Source organism: Talpa occidentalis, unplaced genomic scaffold (assembly GCF_014898055.3).
Source record: "Talpa occidentalis isolate TD23 unplaced genomic scaffold, MPIMG_talOcc4v2.1 talOcc4.8, whole genome shotgun sequence".
NCBI classification, from domain to species: Eukaryota; Metazoa; Chordata; class Mammalia; order Eulipotyphla; family Talpidae; genus Talpa; species Talpa occidentalis.
The window spans coordinates 119,205,660-119,220,694 of NW_023605194.1; the positions used below are offsets into that span (position 1 = coordinate 119,205,660).

The 15,035-nt window shown below is 45.3% G+C and overlaps 1 long non-coding RNA gene across 1 annotated transcript; it reads left to right on the plus strand.

Annotated features, from left to right (window-relative positions):
• The first annotated feature begins 7,319 nt into the window (after positions 1-7,319).
• Positions 7,320-14,706, plus strand: LOC129145007 (uncharacterized). The gene is made up of 3 exons (XR_008549967.1): positions 7,320-7,482; positions 13,283-13,420; positions 13,844-14,706. It is a non-coding gene; the product is annotated as an uncharacterized LOC129145007 (long non-coding RNA).
• Positions 14,707-15,035: the final 329 nt, after the last annotated feature.

Consider the following 15,035-nt stretch of genomic DNA (forward strand, 5'->3'; position numbering starts at 1 on the left):
CCCTCTCTGACAGCCTCCTTCTCTCTCCCCCACCCCATTCACCTGACCGATTCCACTTCAAGGGTCATTCTGTGGAGCCCTGCATGATGCCCCTTGGCCAGGAGTGTGTCAGGTGCCCCTTCCAGGGAAGATTGTGGCATCTCAAACTTCCCATCACAATTCTTGTGTGTCTGTGAAGTTCCCTGTGTCCCGATTGCTCGTGGTGTCCTGAGCTGTGGGCTCAGCTCAGCTCGTGTCCTAGGCATCTAGCAGACAGTGGGCACTTGGCAACAACAGGTGAAGGGGTCGTGTCCACCTCTAGAGTTGAGGAGATACTTTCCTTTGTACAGATGAGGAAACTGTGGCTCAGGTATTGGAGCCACAAAAAAGAAAAACCTACACCCCCTGGGCCTGCCTGAGCCTAGAACCTTCCATTTCAGCAGAGGGGTAGTCTTGGTGCCCCTGCCAGTCAGCTCCTCTCTCTCCTTATTCAGTGTAGGTGGAAGCACAGACCTGGCATCTTCTGGGTGGGGGGAAGTGCTGGAGCAGCCTACCCACTCTCTCAACTGTCAGGGGCCTCGATGCCTGGAATGACACTGCCAGGCAGGCGCTAATCCCTCGTGGCCAGTGAGGAGATGGTGTGGTTGTTGCACCCCCAGGGTGGAGCTTCTGGCTACGGGGAGGATGAAGGTGCTCAGAGAGTCTGTGCAGCTTCCGTCACAGGCAGCGACCAGCTCCAGCGGGACCCATGGTGTGATGGACACAGCTGCAGGGCGAGCTCCTGGGTGGACCATGGTGCATTTTTACCTTGTTCCATTGAGTCCTCTGCTCAGAGCACTCAAAGCACAACAGTGATCAGACCTTCACACCCCGTGGCCCAGGTCGGGACTTCACTCCAATTCTTAGGAGAGTCCTGACAAAGGAGGACAGGACTCACGGTGGCGACACCCACCCGATGATCTTGCTGCATCATAACGGTGTGGAAATTCAAAGTGAGATACAGGTAAATAGCCCATTTTTCCTCCGAAGATGGTGACAATCTAAAAATTCTAAGATAAATGGGGAAGACTCGAGTGTCTTTACGTCTTGGGTGGAAATGTTGATGAGGATGTCCATTTTGTGGGTCGGTACACAATTCCATTTCAACATTGCTCAAATGGGTTGAGACTACAACATTTGTTGCTATCATTGCTACTTTGAAAGTCACCCTGTCAAAAACAATAAAGGTCACGGATAGACATTGCAATAGTTGTCTGCTATGTATTAGTGACTTACTTTCATTGACAGTTGACAAAATTCATTTATAGGGTAGCTTTTTAGCAAAAATAAAATTCCCTTTTAAAAAATGGGATTTAAATATTGTTGGCATTCTTTGGTTCCTCATATGACTCTTGCTATTCCCAGTGTTGTTTTTTTTTAAAGATTTATTTATTTATTTATGCAAGCACTGAGTATGGTCAGAAGCGCGGGAGGGTGAGAGGATTCACCAGAGCCAGAGCAGGGAACAGAACAGGCAGACTGACTGAAATACACTGCTGAGTGGAACAGCAGGGAGCAGGAGAGTCTGCGCCATGTGGGACCCTCGCCGGTGGCCGGGGATCGAACTGGTGCAGCAGAGGCTGCAGGCAGGTTCGCAGCCCAGCACTCAACCGCTGAGCCACTGGGGAGGCCCCCCAGTGTTTTTTCTTTCTTTTCCTTGAGCCTTAGCACCCTCTTCATTTATGATGCTTCTGACCTTGTATGGTTTGCAAGCTTACCTAGAAATAGGCTCACTGTTGAACTACCACAGATGAATCAATATAAATTTTGATATCACCGTATTTCTTGTCTCCACTGAAATAATCAGGTTTTCAGTTCTAGGATGAGACAGAAAATGAAAGTGTTCTGTTTGGTAGTGTTACCTTCCAGGGAGAGGGCACCCCAGACCCTGCAAACCTGCTTGCTCTAAATATGTTCTGCCATCCGCCACATCAACACAAAACATATGAGACTTTAATGAAAAGGAACTTTAATACAATTAGTAAACAATACAGGAGAGACAAAGATTATAGTTTCTAAATCAAGCACCCAAAGTTACCCATTCCTCGTGGGCCCCAAGCAGGATTGGCCTAGAGCATGGCCCTAAAGCTGCCACAAGTCTAAAGCATCTTCCAGTGGGGACCCACAGAAAAGTATCAGAAACAACCAGACACGTCTGGGAGGAAAAGAGCAAAATCAAAATTAAGACAAAAACTGCCATTGTCACCACCCCATGGGTCTCACCCACATATGTGTCAATCAGTCCACGACCAAAAGGCAAACACAGTTTCTTCATGTGTCTCTCAGCTCCCTGTGCCTCCTCCAGGTCTTCTGGCTCCATCCTGCTTCCTTCTTTCCTCAGTCTCCTGTGCAGCTTCTTTACTCCTGCTCAGCTCCACCCTCCTTTGGGTGGGACAGGAAACCTGGAAACTCCCCCTTTCCTGGGGACCACCCTGTTACAGTAGGACACTAGATTTATATTGATCTGTGACAAGTTGACTTGGAACACAGGAATTTCATTCTATTATGTTCTATATTTCTTTTTCTAAAGGCAATGAACTAGTCACAGGAAGGTTTTATTAGTTATTTCAAATTTTGTTTTATGAAATGTCATTGCTCCATTCAAAATTTTGTCTTTTTCTTCCCATAATTTTGTACAAGTTTCAGGCCTCTTGTACTTGTTTATTTTGTAAATTTTTATTTATTTATGCATACAAGATGGGGTTGTAGGCCAGAGATGCAGAGACACTCTGCTGAGGTTAGCAGTGGGCAAGAATGGAGAGGTCTACTGCACCATGTGGGCCAGCTCCCAGGCTGGGCATGGAACTCATGCCACAGTGGCTGCCAGTAGCTTGATAGTGCTGAGACTTACCCCTTGCCATGAGAGAGCCCAGACATCTTGTATCGAAAGCTGGAAGGGTCTGAACTTTGAATTAGTGCCTTATTATTTTCACTGTTTTTTTATTTTTACCTATAACTATATGAAGCTTGTTGACTAAGCACAATAAATATTTTAAAAATTGAAAAAGGGTAAAATGTGTTCATTTGGACCAACAAATGAGTAGGAGCCTCAGTTCAAACTAAAAATTGAAAACCCCTTGATGGAATTCAGGTGATGGGGCTCAGTATAGGGGGGTTTCTTGGATCCCTCTGACAAATAATTGAGTAATGTTCCCTTTCATCAGGACGCATCAAGTTTATTGAGGAAAAGAGAACAGCAAAGAGAGATGTCTGCATAGACACAGGCTTCTGAAAGAAAAAAAGCTGCATTTTGCCAGGGTAGGGGCGTTCTTTCATAAGGTTCCTTGATGGAATTATTGTGGAAATTATTGCCTTGGTGTCAGAATGGTTGGTCTTCTAAGTTTGATAATCCTCTCTGCCCCACCTCTGGCTGATCATCGTTTCTGACCCCACCTTAGATTGCTGGAACCTTCCATAGTTGGGTTAATAAAGACTTAAAAATTGTCCTCACAGTATCTTCCTTTCTAAATTTTTCTATTCCAATAATCCATCACCCCTCAGTAATAAAACAGAAAACAAAACACAAACAAAAACGAGGTGAGCTTGACATTAACTGACATGCAGCTGCTCTGTCCACCCTGCTTTACTATCAGGAATGCCATATTTTCACCCAAATTTTTTATAACTGTTACAGGGCAGGGAGAGGGGCACCCCAGAACCCCAAATCTGCCTGCTCTAAATAGGTTCTGCCATCTGCCACATCAAGACAAAACATAACACCTTTAATGGAAAGGAAATTTAATACAATTAGTAAACAATACAGAAAAGACAAAGAATATAATTTCTAAATTAATCACCCAGAGTTACCCATCCCCTCTGGGCAAAAGTCCAGCCAAATGGGATTGGCCCAGAGCAAGGCCCAAAAGCTGCCACAAAGCACCTTCCAGGGGGACCCATAGGAAAGGGTCAGAAATAGCCAGACAAGTTTGGGAGGAAAAGAACAAAATCAAAATCAAGACAAAAACCGCCATTGTCACCTCCCCATGGGTCTCTCACCCACATCTGTTTCACCCAGTCACGACCAAAAGGCAAGCACAGTTTCTTCACATGTCTCCTTGCTCCATGTGTCTCCTCCAGGTCTCCATCTTGCTCTCCACACTGCTTCCTTCCTTCTCCAGTCTCCTGTCCAGCTTTTGTCCTCCCTGCTCAGCTCCACCCTCCTTTGGGTGGGGCAAGACCTGGAACTTCCCCTTTTCCTGCACCACCCTGCTACATAACCACAACAGAATGCTTTTTTAAAGCTTTATATTTATGCATTCAAGATCTGGGGTACAGGCCAGTAGTGTGTGTGTGTGGGGGGTGAGAGGATTCACCAGAGACAGAGTGGGGAACAGAACAGGCAGATTGACTGAAATACACTGCTGCGGGGAGCAGTGGGGAACCAGGAGAGGTCTGCTGTGCCACCTGGGTAGCTCCCTGGATGGGGATTGAACTTGTGCTTCAGTGGCTGTAGACAGCTCCACAGGCTGCGTCCTAACCCCTTGCACCACCAGGGAGGCCCACCACAACAGAATTCTTAAGACTGGTTTTAAAAAATATTCTATGGTTACTTTTCACCTGCCAAGGAACAGGGGGCTAATTGAACCACTGATTGTACTAATTTTTTTATTAGCTTTGGTTGGCTGGTTCTGAAACTGAAAAGGAGTTGTGTACATTGTGGAAAATCTGAACATTAGAATAAAATACAATGAGGAACAGTGAACTGTGATTTTTTCATCAAAAGAGAAATCCTTTTAGTGCTTCCCTGGTGGTACAGGGGTTAAAGTCTCAGCACTGTCAAGCTATTGCCAACCACTGTGACCTGAGTTTGATCCCTGGCCAGGGAGTTGACTCCCAAGGCAGAGCAGACCTCTTCTGTCTCCCTGCTGCTCCCCTCAGCAGTGGATTTCAGTGGATCTACCTGTTGTACTCCCCACTCTGTGTCTGGTGAGTCCTCTCACATGCTGTACCTTTGGCCTACACCCCAGCATTTGTATGCATAAATAAATAAATCTTTTTAAAAGATAATTTTGTGAGTTAGCTTACTTTTTCCTCATAATTTCAGTATTTTGAACTGTGAACTATAGGACCCATGTGTATGGGCAGAGACTATAAACGTGAAATTGTAGAATTACAAAATGAACTCGCATTAGCTGAGTGAGGAAATGTACAACCACACTATATCATCATCTTCCTCACTAATTAAGCACGAATGTGTGTCTGTCATTATAATTATTTTCCTTGCCCTTCATGACAATTCATCACCTAAGTGTGTATCAATAAATGCATACTTAACACACGATTTTAATTTTGTCTGGTATTTAAGATTTGAATAAATCATATTATGTTTATTTTATATCTGAAACAACACTATGCCTACAATTTTATATCTTTCTTCCTTTACTTAACATTATAACATACATATATTTCAAGTTACCGAAAACTATTCAGAATTATTGTACCTAATTTCTACATTTGCTTTATGTATATAGTGTAATATATTTTAGTGATTCCTGGAGTTTTGATTTAGAGTGTTCCCAAGTAATTGTTAGTATAAGAAAATGCTGGTTAGCATTTTACAAATAAAGATTTTTATTTGTGTTCAAACTGTTACAGGGCAGCCCTGATACAAAACGGGTTGCCTGACTGTGGGTCCTCACCCGTGCACTTAAAAGGATTTATCAATACTCTACTGCTGGCACACACGAAAGGTTAATAAAAGGTTTATTTACAAGGGAAGGGCAAATGAGGAAATGTACAACTCAGAGGGAAAAGTGGGAGACAAAGTTTTAAATGCATCCTACCCGATCCGCCGATCTGGGATCCCAAATGGCACTCTGAGAGCTGGCCACAAGCCAGGAGCCTTGAAGCCAGCAGGCGAGCGAGAGAGCGAGCCCCCCCCAAGGCCCACGTGTTTGGTTTTTATACCAAACCTGGCTGCTTAACTCCACCCTCAGGTTCCAGCCACCTTCCCTTTGGTGGTGACGGGATTTGTCTTTCCCAATGTCTTGATGGCTTTGGTCTGGAGTGGGGTGGAGTCCACAAAACCTGTATGGGATTAGCTCAGGATATCCTTTTCCCCCTGACAAAATCATTCCCTTAGGTCATTTCCCAATTACTATTGGGAATTACTATTGAATGACTATTTCTTTTAATACATACACATATAGATAATATTCCAAATTCTGTTATCTAAATTCAAAGTTTCCCAGCAGAAGGGTGATACAAATTTGTTCTCTTCTCTGAAAGAGCGAGAATCCCGATTTCAGCGGGTTCTTGCATCCACATCATTGTGTCTCCCACTTCAAGGCTCTGACGTCACACGGGAACACACTCCCGCTTCTTGCTCCCTCTCTGCGCGCCCCCCATCACTCTCCACGGCTGCATCTCCCCCCCCGCCCTGCTGACCCGCCCTTGGCCGCAGCTCTGGCCCCGCCTGCGCCTCCCTCTGGCCCTGGAGCCTCCGCCCACCATTACCCCGCCTCAGCTGCACCGCCCCTCCGCGCCACCAGGCGGAGCGCGCCGCTGCTCTGCCCCTGGTTTCCCCGAGAGCCTCTCCTTCCTCGGCCTTGCCCCGCCCCCCGCGTGTTGACGTCACGCCCCTGCGCGCTGACGCAGGGCGGCAATGGGAGCGGAAGTGGATGAGAGGCGGAAGCCAGAAGCGCCCGCCCCGGCGGAGCGGGCCCGCGGGCCGAGGAAGGAGAAGCCCCGGGGCAGCGCGCAGGCGTGAGGGGAGCGCGCGCCGCCTGGTGGCGAGGCGGGGAAGTGCGGCCTCGCGGGGAATCCTGAGGAGGCGCTGGGGCCGGAAAGGTCGGGCAGGTGGAGCGGGACGCCCCTTCTCTCACTGTGGGGTGAGCAGCGGGTTTTGGGGGCCCTCTGTGGTTGCGGGTCAGTATTCCTGAGCATGTCTTTAAAGCACATGGACACGATTTGCTGTTTTAATGACTTGTGGAAATTTTGGGTTAGTATTTTCAGAGATGTGGGATACTCGCCTGCATTTTGGTTTGATTTTCTAAACTTCAGCCGCAGCAGGACGGGCGGCGCGGCCCATGAGCACCCGGGGCTTTTCCGCTGGCCTCTGCCCCCACATCCCCACCCTGTACACCCGCACCTACAGCCCTTCTCACCCTTCCTGCAGCCCTGCTGCAACCACCTGCAGCCCTACCCCACGCACCTGCTGCTGCTCCCCGCCCCTGCACCTGCAGCCCTGCTCCCCGCCCCTGCAGCCCTGCTGCAACCACCTGCAGCCCCACCCCACGCACCTGCTGCTGCTCCCCGCCCCTGCACCTACAGCCCTGCTCACCCTTCCTGCAGCCCCTTGCCTACGCGTGGCTCCTGCCTCTTCAGCGGCCGGGCTCGCCTTGGCACTTGCTTCCCAGGACTCAGGGTGAAGTTCTTGCCTAGGGGAACCTGGTTTCTTCAGGAACCACCCCAAAGCGAGGGGAAGGTGAGGACATCTCCCTGCCCGTGGCTGACTGCAGAGCGGTGAGTCAGGGGACCCAGGGCTGGGCGGGCTGGATGTGGAGAGTTCTGCTTGGGTCATTTTGTGTCTTGGAGGAACATGGGTGTCAGGTCATTCCTGAGTGTGACCCCGTGGGTGCCCAGCACCCCTGAATGAAAGTGTGTCCCCGTGTTTGCTCCTGGCTCTTCCCTGCTACATTGATCAACCCCTAGGGTGGGTTTTCTGGGTTCTCCACTCTGTTCCATTGATCTGTGTGTTTTATTTCTGTAGCCTTATAATTTGGGGAACGTATTGTAAACTTTTTTGGGGCTGACATCCCCTTCCCTTCCCCAGATCTAGCAGGCAGGAGGGCAGTGTTGTGTCCCAGTCTCCCGGGATGCAGTTTCTGACCCAGTGGGTTGCATAGTGCCTGGGGCTCTGCATATCTCATGGAGTCTGAGAGGCTGCCCATGTTGGTCCTGGGCCCACATCTGAGGGCTGAGGCATCACTTACTGTTGTGCAGCCGATGTGTCCATTTAGAGCCTGGAAGAGGGAACTTTGACACCTGGAAACTGCCTCAGGAGGCAACTTTAGGTTCCTTGAATAGAATCCAGACTTTCCTGAGCCTTGAATGACCAAGAGCCACATGGCTGCCACACTCTGGCTACAATGTTTGGTTTTGAAAAATGGGCTTGTATTCACCAATTCAGTGTATTGAAACCTGTGACCATCTCTGTATTACTAAAGGACACACCCGAGATTCCCACAGCAGGGTCAACTGGGTGCTATCACCAATGGGGTCAGAAAGTTTCTCTATGGGGAATCATCTGAGACACTGAAGGGCCCTTTCCTAAGCTCTTGAGATCTTTTCTCTACTGATACCTGGCACTAAGAGGATCCCTCCTATTTTAGAGAGTGAATAAGCCACAATCACTCATTCACCTGGGAAGTGGACATTTTGTGGATAATCTACTTACTTTTTAATATTTAGAATCTGTTAAACTGATATTACCTCCTCCATTGTAAAACCTTTTATGCTTGCCTTGAACTCTTCAGGGTAGGAGAAAGAAATCGATGTTTATTGAGCACCTGCTGGACATTACCTGACCCTGTGCAACAAGTTCATTAGTTAAGTTATGTGAACTCATTGATGACACTATAGAGATATTATTCCTACTCTGTAGTTGAAAATCCTAAGGTCCAAAAGAGACAAGGAACTTGTGTTAAGATCATACAAATATGGAGAAAGATCAGGGATTTTGGACTCCATATTTGTGTCTGAGTCGGAGATTGTCAAATGAGGCTAAACTGTAAACCCCTCAAGCCCAGGGGGAGGGGAGGAGTGTGGGTGACCCTGTCCATCCTCAGAACAGCTCCATGGATGTTGGGTTTCCTCCTTCATAAGGAAGGAGTCTCAGGTTAAAACAAAAGTTTAATGTATCATTGTGTTACATGCAGATGCTGTCTTTAATGTTGCACATAATTTACTTAATAGTTTTAGAACTAGCTCTAATCCCAAAGGTGATTGCTACTTGTAAGACACTGCATTTCAAAGTAGACTTTTCTGTAATTATTCCCATACAGCAGGCTTAGCTGCTGTGCTGTACCTACCAGAGGGAATTCCTGAATATCTAGAACAACTGATAAGAAAGTGATGCCTCGGCAGTGACTGCAGTATTATTCAGGATAAGACCCCCCCTTTAATTGTTAATGTTTAGATCTATCAAATCTATACAAGTGGGAAATATACTAGAAGCAGTGACTAGTGTCCTCAGGATGTTGGTATCCATGGTGATTGTTTTGTTATTCATGTTTTTTCTGTTGACAGTTTTCTCAGTGAACTTGTGTCATTTTGTGATTAGATTTTAAAAAGGTTATTTACATAGTTCTAAAGTTTAGATTCTTGCATATCACTCTTAGTAATTCTCTTTCAGTATTGAAGAGCACACATCCATTCTCTGAAATAATTTTGATTATTTTTGTCATTATAATGGACCGAATGTAAAGTTGAGTGTAAAGATGTATGTCCTACTTAAAAAATGCCCTGGAGATCGAGGCAGCTCTCCTGCCTGCCTGTGACTGTGCAGGTGTTTCTTTTCACAAACCTTTTGCGTTTGCAGCTCTTTCTGCCAGCTTGTGTCTGTGCACTGTCCTTTACTTACTTTCACTTTTATTTTTATTATTTTTTAAAGATTTATTTATTTATTTATACAAGCACTGGGTACAGTCAGAAATGCGGGAGGGTGAGAGAATTCCCCAGAGCCAGAGCGGGGAACAGAACAGGCAGACTGACGAAGTACACTGCTGAGGGGAGCAGTGGGCACGGCAGGAGAGGTCTGCGTGCCATGTGGGACCCTTGCCAGTGGCCGTGAATCGAACCGGTGCTGCAGAGGCTTCGGGCAGTTTTGCAGCCAGTGCTCAACCACTGTGCCACCGGGGAGGCCCTTACCTTCAATTTTAAATTGTCCTTTAGATATAAACTAAATACAAAAAAATTCTCTGGAGTTGAAAATAGGTCTATTTCATCGTGATACATGTTCTTAAGCATTTTGTGACAAGCGTTTCTCTATCCAAGCACAGGCTGTGATCGCCTCCCATCTTTATTAGGTTTGCCATAGTGGGCATAGGGCCAGCTCCAAACAGCAGCCTTAGCAAAATAAATTTCTTTGCTTTAATAAAATTTCTTTCTTTGCTTAAAAATTAATAAATTTCTTTGCAGTGTACTTACACTGCACCAAATAAAAGGTGGTAAGGCACACCTTGAAGTTATTGTTGGTTCAAATCCAGAATACCACAACAAACCTAATATTGCATTAATCAAGTCACTACTTTTTTGTTGGTTTCCTGGTGTGAATAAATATTGTTTGCTCTATAGTGTAGTCTATTAAATGTGCAATAGTATTTTGTCTAATGAGAAAATACCCTAATTAGATATCACCAAGACATGAGGTGACCATATACTTTTGGGAAAATAGCGCTGCTGGACTTGCCCCAGTCCAGGTTGCCACACACCTTCAATCTGTGAAAAGCAGTATCTGATAAAGCAAAGCAAGCAGGATGGGGTGTGCCTTTATAGACACTTCTGAAAATGATCCTTTGGGTTTTAATAAAGTATACACATCTGGATAAGTGGACTTCAATTTAATGATGATGTCTGTACATAACTATTTTTTCAGCAGTTATGTCAGTATGGGAGGGTGTGTATTTTTTAAAGTCCTTACTCATTTATGCATACAAGAACTTGGGCACAGTCCAGATGTGTGGGGGGTGAGAGGACCCACCTGAGACAGAGCAGGGAACAGAACAGGCACACCAACTGAAACACACTGCTGAGGGGAGCAGCGGTTGAGGCAGGAGAGGTTGCCGCGCCATATGGGTCACTCCCTGGCAGGCAGGGGGAATCGAACTCGTGCTGCAGTGGCTGCGGAGAGCCTCATAGTCTGTGTCTCAACCCATTGCGCCACCAGGGAGGCCCGGGAGGGTGTATATTCTTTTCTATGATAGAAAGTACTGTGAACACTCAAGGTAGTGAACAAGAGTTAGCTAAGTGCCTGCAGTCTGCCAGGGTCTGGGCTATACACACAGCATTTTTAAAATTTATTGTGGTCTTTTAAAAATGTAAAAAACTTACAACTACCATTGGTTGAATCTCAGTTGTAAGTAGAAAATAGGGATTTTAGTTTTTATTATGCTACTGAACAGCTGCAGAGGAAACACATATGACTTGGCTTCTGGCTAAATTCTTCCCCAGGCTGTAAATCCATGTGTCTGCATTGAAGGAGCCAGTACTCCCTGCCACCACACTCTGATCCTTTTGCTCCCCAAACTGGACATTACTGTCCAAATTTGGGATCATGGCAACGTTGCTGTGCTTTATTGCTTTGAATCATTGGTGTTTTTTAAGATTTATTTTTATTTATTTATGCATTTGTATTTATTTATGCATACAAGAACTCTACCAATTTCTAAATCAAAGTTTGTTTTTCTTTTTGTTTAAAGATTTTATTTATTTTTGTGTAGAAGACCTGGGGTGCAGAGGTGTGAGGTGATGAGAGGATTTACCAGAGACAGAGTGGGGAGCAGAGCAGACAGATCTACTGAAATACACTGCTCAGGAGAGCAGTGGTAATACAGGAGAGGTCTGCTGTGCCCTATGTGGGTTAGCTCCATGGTTGGGGATCTAACTTAGGCCGTATTATGGGCCATTGTGGTGATAGTGCTGAGACTTAAGCCCTAGTCTACCAGGGAGGTCCTCAAAGTTTGTTTTGATATTGGATAAGCATAATTATTTGTTGAGCTCATTTAATGTTATGGAATACTAATATAAATGTTTAAAAGTTATATTTGAAGGTGGACAAAAATATTTTCATTATGGATCTGATGGTGGGTATTGTCTCAGAGGCTTGTAAATGTTATCTCTGAGACCTGTGGAATTGGTCATATTCTTTAGATGCAGACTTTACTATTTGAGGCCAATTGAAAAACTGGCATCTGTTATATAATGGAAGATGTAGTGATCATTTTATTTTACATTAGATAATTTAGAATATTGTAAGAGCTAATATTCAGAATCATCTGGAATCATTGGTGAGCTGAGTCTGTGTGGGTGACTGCGGCATTGTTTTCTCTCTGAGTCCAGGATAATGTATGTGCTGTTGCTTGGACATCCTCAGTGGCCACTTTGTTCTGGTGGGTTTAGAGTGAACCTCCTCTACTGTTTGTTCCCAATATTTGGTGTTGAGTTTTCATGGTTTCCATATTGTGGAAAATAAGCTAAGGTCATACATGTAACAACACTAAAAGTAGCCTTTCACTTGAGTCTGCAGATAATTAATTTTATAGAACAACTTGTAGGGTGCTTATTTATCATTAGTGTACATTGGAAAGATTGTGACATTTGCAGTGACAGGTGCCTGTTTTCCTTAAGTACTGGAAGAGAACAAGAAGAACGTTTACAGGGGCCTCCCCAGTGGCACAGTGGGTTGAGCACCATGCTGTGAAGCTATCCACAGCTTTCTGCAGTGTGGGTTCAATCCCCGGCCAGCCAGGGCCAACCCACATGGTGAAGCCGAACTCTCCTGCCTTGCCTGCTGCTCCCCTCAGCAGTGTCTTTGATCCGTCTGCCTGTTCTGCCTCCCGCTCTGTCTCTGGTGAATTCTCTCATCCTCCCGTGCCTCTGACTGTACCCCAGTTCTTGTATAAATAAATATTTTTTAAAAAGATTTATTTATTTATTTATTTATTTATTTATTTATACAAGATCCGGGGTACAGGCCAGATGCGTGGGAGGGTGAGAGGATTCACCAGAGACAGAGCAGGGAACAGAACAGGCAGACTGATGAAAAACACTGCTGAGGGGAGCAGCGGGTGAGACAGGAGAGGTCTGCCGCGCCATGTGGACCCTCACCGGCTGGCTGGGATCGAACCGGCACTGCAGAGGCTGCAGACAGCTTCACAGCATGGCACTCAACTGCCTGCGCCACCAGGGGAGTTCCCTAAATAAATCTTTTTTAAAAAAGAAGAATCTTTACGATTTTAAGATAGTTTTTGTATCAAGAATTTTTATATGAACGAAGCAGGCTGAGGTCTGAGTATCCCTAACATACCAATGCTATGCTCATGTTCTGGGAAGACAGTCTTTTCTGTTAGCAGGGTATCTGGGTGTTTCTGCTGAAATGAATGTCTTATGTGATCTTATGTGAACCACAGATATTAATGAATATGTAGAAGGTACCTTAGTTAAGATTACAGGGAGATAATCAAGGGTTAAAACGAGTGGCCATCGTGTACAGTTCACTTAAATGTTTATGAATGAAACCTTGCGATTTTGTATCACTCATTAGGGATGAAGAAGGTTGTGGCTTACACCCCATGCTGCCAAAACTGCTACAGCCAATGTGCTCATGAACAAAAGGGCACGGAGAAGTGTCTTGTCTTATATGCCTTCCTGTGTAGAACTCAGAACCCCAAAGAAAACTGAGGTGAGTGTCTGAGTTGATGCTTGGTGAGCAGCAGACCAGGTCAGGTTGCCAAGGAACAGCCCTTCAGCTGTGTTCCTCTTACACCTTGGAATCACAGAGCTGTAAGCATGAGGCAGCTTTGGAGCTGTAGCTGCCTAGTCCTTTTCCTATCAAAATAGCATCTCATAATCATACTATTTACTCTCTCAATGAAATCTTTTTGAAGTGTATTGCCTACCATGCAGAAACTCTTTACTATGATGTGAAGGTGAGTGTGTACCTTGATTCTCCATCTACTCAATAGATCAGGTGGGCAGTGCTGATGCCTCTCCCCTGAGGTGGCCACTTCCATGACACTTCCTAGTCCTGCCAGTTGCTCTTCCTGCTGTTTGCTCAGGCTGTCTCCAGATTATGCTGACTAAACACAATTTTTTTTTTCATTAGGCACGGCAGGCTGCGCTACCCATGCTGTCCTTTGACAAGGTCTGGGCATTGGGGGAGACTCCCGAGAAGAGAAGAGTTCCTGCACTTCCCAGATCTGAACTAGGCAGTCTCCATAGCAATGCCTGCTAATGCTCTCCTGTTTGTTCTTGGTTAATGCTGAAGTAAAAACTTAATTCAGACCTAGACGCTAATTGGTTTATTGTTCTTCCGCTTGAATCATTATTAAAGAAAGTAAAAAATGCTAAAGGTATAGTCAGGAAAGAAATGTTTTGGCACTGAGAATTATGGAGAACAACCTGCCCTAAACCAGCTGTGCTTGGAAACCGTAGCCTAACCCAGGGGGTATGTGTTTGCGGCAGCAGTACATTTCCTGGTGTATGCAAAGGGTCAGTAGTTCACAGGCTGTGTGAAGGTTAGGTATTTATAGTTAAGAGTTAGACTTCAGTAGAACTAACATAGATTTGATGAGTTTCTTTAGGCCACTTTGAAGTAATTGATAAATTATCCAAGTTAATCGAGTGCTAAGGAGATAGGTTGATTTCAGTAATAGAATATAGACTAGGGCTTTCACGCCCACTCTGAAACTAGAAAAGTTTAATAGAATGATTGTCACCAAATGTGCTGTCTGAAATAATTGATCATGTTAGAAAATGAGCTGTACTAAGAAAACTAATTGTCCCTCATGTTTTTTAAGGTAACCAAAGAAATGCCCTTTTGGTGTGAGACCAAGGGAGTCTCTGTACATTCATGAGAAAATATGTAATGATTGTCTTTGTTCTGCTTCGATGCTTATGTTGATGTAATCTCACCGCTTGCCTTACTGTATAAATAAAGACCCGCTGAGACCCTCAGCAGGAGATATTTGCACCAGAGAGAGTGTCTATGTCTACCTCACTCCACTTCTCCTCAGCCCCCCAAGTTTTCGTCGACGCCGTCCTCTCCTTTCAGGGACTCCTGACACGACATTCAGCAGGAGCGGGTCTCCAGAAATTAGGCCCCATGTGTCTTCTTCTTCCTCACTTACTTGGGATGCTACAAGGATACAGAAGTACCTTCCTCCAATCCTACATATTCTATCATCAAGACATTCTCAGTGGTGTCAGTAGCAACTGGAATAGGGTACAAACTGATTGTTGGAGACACAGGAAATGGTTTTTGTGTGTGTGTGTGTGTGTGTGTGTGTGTGTGAGAG